General features: G+C 44.1%; 1 pseudogene; it reads left to right on the forward strand.

Annotated features, from left to right (window-relative positions):
• The first annotated feature begins 461 nt into the window (after positions 1–461).
• LOC125414950 (large ribosomal subunit protein eL32 pseudogene) lies at positions 462–856 on the forward strand (annotated as a pseudogene).
• Positions 857–6,141: the final 5,285 nt, after the last annotated feature.

Here is a 6,141-nt window from a genome sequence, read left to right on the forward strand (position 1 = left end):
TATGAGCAGGGAGTGTGTGATGGTTAATATAAAATTCCAAATGGCAGCATCTGGAATTGCCTGCACCTCTGGGTGTGCCTGCAAGGGGCTTATACTGATTGCACTGAGGTGGGAAACCTCCACAATGCAGGTGGCGCTATTCGCTGGATGGGGTCCTGAACCTTAGCCATGGAGAAAAAGAACTGTGTAGTAGCTTACGCAGCCAGCTGCTCCAAGCTCCTGATGGCCTGGCTTCCCACTGTGAAGGACCCTTGAGCTGCAGGCCAAAAGAAATCTATTCCTCCTTAGGCTGCTTTTCTCAGTTTTGTTTTTGTTTGTGTGTGTGTGTGTGTGTGTGTGTGTGTGTGTGTGTGTGTGTTTATCACAGCAACAGGAAATATAAAACTAGGATTGTAATGGACTAGTTGTCAAAAAAGAGATACTGTCTTCTTCCTCTGCACTACCTGCAGGGTGACTGGATCATGGTTGCCCTCTGGCCTTTTGTGAAGCCCAAGATCGTCAAAAAGAGGACCAAGAAGTTCATCCAGCACCAGTCAGACCAATATGTCAAAATTAGCAAAACTGGTGGAAACCCACAACAGGTAGGGAGAAGATTCAAGGGCCAGATCCTAATTCCCAACATTGGTTACGGGAGCAACAAGAAAACCAAGCACATCTGCCTAGCGGCTTTTGGAACTTCCTGGTCCACAGCGTCTAGGAGCTGGAGGTGCTGCTGACGTTCAACACATCTTATTGTGCTGAGATTGCTCACAACATTCTCTCCAAGGACCAAAAGGCCATCGTAGAAAGAGCAGCACATCCGGCCATCAGGGTCACCGGTCCCAGTGTTAGGCTACGCAGCAAAGAAGATGAGTAGATGCTTGTGTGCATGTTTTATTTGTGTTTAAATAAAACCACAGAAACTGCTAAAAAAAAAGGTACAGTATCCATCTCTGAAATATCTGGAAATATGTATTGCCATATTATAAGGAAAGATGGCAAGTGAATAAGCCAGTAACTCCTAGAGGCTGGTTATGGCTTCAACAAATTGACTGAACACCATGCTGCCAGATTTGAATGTGGAGGGTGTCAGAAATATTCTCTAACGTGAATGGGGCAAGACTACTGAATTTCTTATACTTTAGACTCTTAAACTTGTCAGAAAAAGAAAAAAAAAGGATGAAAGAATGCAGAGAAGATGTGTCCTTCACAACCTCGATGGATGCATTGTTGAGCGGCAATGCCATCTGCCATTAACTCTTGGGGTTGCAGAGTAAGCAAAGCGACAATACGATGAGTGTTATCCAACGGCTCTTTGATTTTATAATTGGGCTCAGCATTCTGATATGATCTTTCATCCATCACAATTCTCTACTCGATCAACCATCTGTGCTTCTCGGAGTTTTAGACCACATCTTGTTAAAATATGCACACTCAACGCAGCGTGAACGTATAACCTCTTTGTTGTGTCTCCCATTGCGGCGTAGCTCTAAGCACATGGAAACGGTCGCGCAGTAGATTGAGAACCTGGCACCTTCTGATACCTTCTGCCCGTGTAATCTTGAAAGTATAGAAAGCCACAGTGTAGGGAACGCATGCCATGTTATTTTAGTGACATTGTTATTGATAGACACGGAGTCGTGTTTCTTTAAAGCTCTTTAAAGACCTAGTTAATAAATCCCACAGGTGAAAAGAGAACTAATGTCATCGTGTTCATCAACTGAACCAGGTCTGCAACATTCCCAGGATTTTACTCTTACTATTGACTATTTCTACAACAAACTATTTGCAGCCACCTTTTCAATGACTTGGAGGGAGAGAAATGAACATTACAGTAATGGGAAAGAAGATGGTGTGCTCGTTTGTTGGCAGTGAGCTCTCCCAAACAGTGATGTCACTCATAAGTGATTTACTCACGACATGCCAGAGAACAAAGGGGAAATTAGTAAGAGTACCTGCCATGAGAGAGAAGCATTCCCTTATCTTCCCTTTTCCAGATGTGACGAAGGACAGGCGTGATCACTGTGAAACAGGGACTGAGATGAACGCCATCACCAAGGGTCCGCTAACCTCTTTCTTTCTATCTTTCTTTCTTTCTTTCTTTCTTTCTTTCTTTCTTTCTTTCTTTCTTTCTTTCTTTCTTTTATATTTATTTATTATGTATACAATATTCTGTCTGTGTGTCTGCCTGCAGGCCAGAAGAGGGCACCAGATCTCATTACAGATGGTTGTGAGCCACCATGTGGTTGCTGGGAATTGAACTCAGGACCTTTGGAAGAGCAGTCAGTGCTCTTAACCTCTGAGTCATCTCTCCAGTCCCCTAACCTGTTTCTTTCTTCAGCTGCTCATACTGACTGTGTATCCAACGTGATGAAATCTACTAGAAGAAACAACAGGGTCTTAGCTGCTGGATATTAAGGGAAGTGAGGGTTCTTAGCTGTGAGGAGCTCTCTTTGCTCTTGTAAATTTCAGGAAAGAGGCAAGAGGGAGTCAGATAATGAAATCAGATTTTAAAATAAAACATATATAAATGCACACATCAACATATATATACACATATACTCATACATGTATATATGCATTTATCACTAATCCAGGGGAAGAAGCTTCAGTTGGTTAAGAAAAGAGATGCAATATTCATTACTTTTAAATAAATAGCACTCTGCCAGGATAGCAAAGCTCTGCTTAGCAGGAGCCCATCGGGATCCCCACTTGATAAATACATAAGAATGCTTTCCAATTAACTTATCAATGATTTATGAATACATAGTTCTCTAGAGGGCTTACAAATATTTGGAAGACATAATTACTTACAGAAGGATTCAACAAGCTAAATTTTCTCTGTTCAACTAAATGTTGTAGACACCATTTGTTTGCTTAGCAAATCCCTTCTTTCCCAATGAGGGAAGCATACACTCTAGCCTGGTGCCTGCTGGCGGTTTCACAAACCCTGACTTCTTGTGACATTGCAATTATGGGACTTGGGGCAGCTTGAGCTGATCTTTTGAGAACAGGGACTTTGCAGAGGCACCCCGGGAGGAAAGGGCTTCTCAGTGACCTTTTCCTGACTGTTCTCATCCTGGCAAACAAGACCAAGAGGATGAATTGTATTTGTTTGTCTCATTAGGAACAACGGCAAGCGTGGTAAGATGGCACTAATGTAAGTTTTCCCACACCATGGTGTGTATGTAGGGGTCAGAGGAGGACATTCAGTAGACTGTTCTCTCTTTCCACAGTGGATTCTGGGTTCGAACCCAGGTCAACAGCCTTGACAGCTGGCGCTTTTACCCACTGAACTATCTCACAGGCCCAAGATCAATTTAAGTTTTAAAAATTGGATTAAAATAAAATATCATGTTAAGTCTTTATGTATTGTATAAGTTTCCCTCAATTTCTCACTTGGTTTACTAAGTTACTTAAATTTATTTATTTTTTTCTGCTCAGATTGTCCTTGAACCTCTTAATCTGAAGTCTTGGGGATAGAGACAAGGCAGCAGTCTGATTTTCTGTCAAGAGCTATGGATTGACGAGGGAATCAGTTTGAGAGAAATTTTAGGGGTAGATATGTTTGGGCGTAAGCAGAAGAGACATGTTCTGTGACCGAAAATCGCTACCTTGTTCTCAGAGAGCAGCAGGATTTACAAGAGCTCTTCCTTCCAGAGTCAAATGGAATACATCCTATGTGAACAGGATGAAGAGGGATTTCAATGTTCCTTTAAAAAAAAAAAGTAAAGGGGCTGGAGAGACGGCTCAGTGGTTAAGAGCATTGCCTGCTCTTCCAAAGGTCCTGAGTTCAATTCCCAGCAACCACATGGTGGCTCACAACCATCTGTAATGAGGTCAGATGCCCTCTTCTGGCCTACAGGCATACACACAGACAGAATATTGTACACATATTAAATAAATAAATATTTTAAAAAAAGAAAAGAAAGAAAAGGAAAAAGAAAGCTAAGGACAGTGCAGACTCATCAAGGGTCCTGAAGAAATGTGGAGTGGGAAGTTGGTCTTAATTCATTGTGAAGCAAGGCCTCTGTGACAGGCCTCTCGTACCTGGCATGTCGGTGGCCTTTTGTCCCAGGAACCCAGGAAATGTTGCACAGAGGCCTCTCGATGCCACGGTGTTGCTTGGTTTCTTCATTCGTTTTCATTTCCCGCCTCTTCCTGCGAAGGGCACCCAGAAGACAGGGGTTGGATCTCATTCATTTTTGTCTCATGTGCAGTGCCTGGTGCTAGCTGATGGATGAATGGATGAATGAAGACCTTGCAGCACGAAGCAGAGGTTGGAAGGCAGAGGGAGAGTTTCTGCATCCCCACAGCGACCCCTTTGGCTTACAATAAACACCTGCTTTGGTCGATAGTATTGGCAGCTGGACATAATCTAGAATTATTTGGAAGATGGGTCTCTAGGAATATTTACTAGGAATTATCTTGATAGGCTAACCAACATGGAAAGACCTGTCTACTGTGGATGGTACAATCCCTGCCTGGGATCCTGGACTTGTAAAAATGAAGAAAGGTAATTAAACAACATGCATGTGTTCGTTACCCATTTCCTCTGACTGGGGGAGACAATGTGGCCAGTCCCTTCAAGTTCCTGGTGGCTAAACTTTCTTGCCATAATGTTATACTTTGAACTGTGCACTAAAATAAAGCCCACCAGCTTTTGACAGGGTGTTTTTTTTAATTAATTAATTAATTTGTTTGTTTGTTTATAAAAATTTCCACTTCCTCCCCTCCTCCCCATACCCTCCCATTCTTCCCACTCCCTCCCCCCTTCTCCCTCTCCTCCCTCTCCAGTCCAAAGAGCAGTCAGGGTTTCCTGCCCTGTGGGAAGTTCAAGTTCCTCCCCCCTCCCTCCAGGTCTAGGAAGGTGAGCATCCAAACAGACTAGGATCCCAAACAGCCAGTACATGAAGACGAAACAAGACCCAGTGCCATTGTAAATGGCTTCTCAGTCAGCCCCCATGTCAGCCACATTCAGGGAATCCGGTTTGATCACATGTTCGTTCAGTCCCAGTCCAGCTGGCCTTGGTGAGCTCTCATTCGATCAGTTCCCTTGTATCAGTGGGTGAACACACCCCTCGCGGTTCTGATTTCCTTTTTCATGTTCTCCCTCCTTTGGACCTTGGGGTGCTCAGTCCAGTGCTCCAATGTGGTTCTCTGTCTCTATCGTCAGTCATTGTCGGATGAAGGTTCCCTCTGGTCCTGCCTATCTTGCTCACGTTTTCCCTCCAGAAACAGAAAATAAACAGACACCTGCTATTGAGACACCCGCCATTGAATGGACTGTTTGTTACTCAAGCTCACCTTCGAAGTTCTAGCCCTCATTGTGATCGTATTTGGAGACAGAAGGGCTAAGAGTAAGCAAGATCATAAATATAGAACTGTAATTTGCCAGGACTGGGGGGTGGTGGCTTTGAAAAAAAATGAGGAGAAATGTATAGTGTGTATGCACACACACTGGGGAAAACCATGTGGAGCTGTACCATGAGATCATTTATGAACCAGAAAGATGGCCCTCTTAAGAACTGACTATAGTGACACCCTATGAGAAAATAGATATCATTGCTTAAGCCGCCAGTCTGTGGTGTTCTGTAATGCCAGCCTGGAGAGGCCAGGATGAAGCCCCCAGTCTATGGTGTTCTGAAATGTCAGCCTGGGTGTGCCAAGATGAAGCTGGTGTTCTGAAATGTCAGCCTGGGTGTACCAGGACATCACTCTTCTGGGCACTTGTCTCTTCCATGCTTTTTTTTTTTCTGACTATTCTTCATGCAGAGTTGGGACTATCCTCCTTGCTGGCTTTATGGGTCACGGCTAATGGAACCAAGCTGTATACTAGACCCAAGATGATTCCTTTAGGCGTTAGGGTTACCTTTGACAGTCCATCTGTTTTGGCTGCTCAAACTAAGGTTTTTGTCAACCTGGACGTCATAGAGCACCCCTTTGCCTTGTATGTGGGGAAGGGAAGGGCTCCAGAGAGCTACGCAAACGATCAGGCACTCAAAGCAGGGCACATCTGGGCAGCAGAGAGGTGCCAGAGGGTGCTTCTGCCTTGCCACTAGGACATCCTGACTACCCTCTTCTGAGGCACCCCTGTTTCTCACTGTACCTGCTTTCCCGTAAAGTCACACGGAGCGAGCTTTGCGTTTTTTTCAAAAACCA

This window comes from Myodes glareolus, chromosome 15 (assembly GCF_982192425.1).
Source record: "Myodes glareolus chromosome 15, mMyoGla1.1, whole genome shotgun sequence".
In the NCBI taxonomy this organism is placed as follows: domain Eukaryota; kingdom Metazoa; phylum Chordata; class Mammalia; order Rodentia; family Cricetidae; genus Myodes; species Myodes glareolus.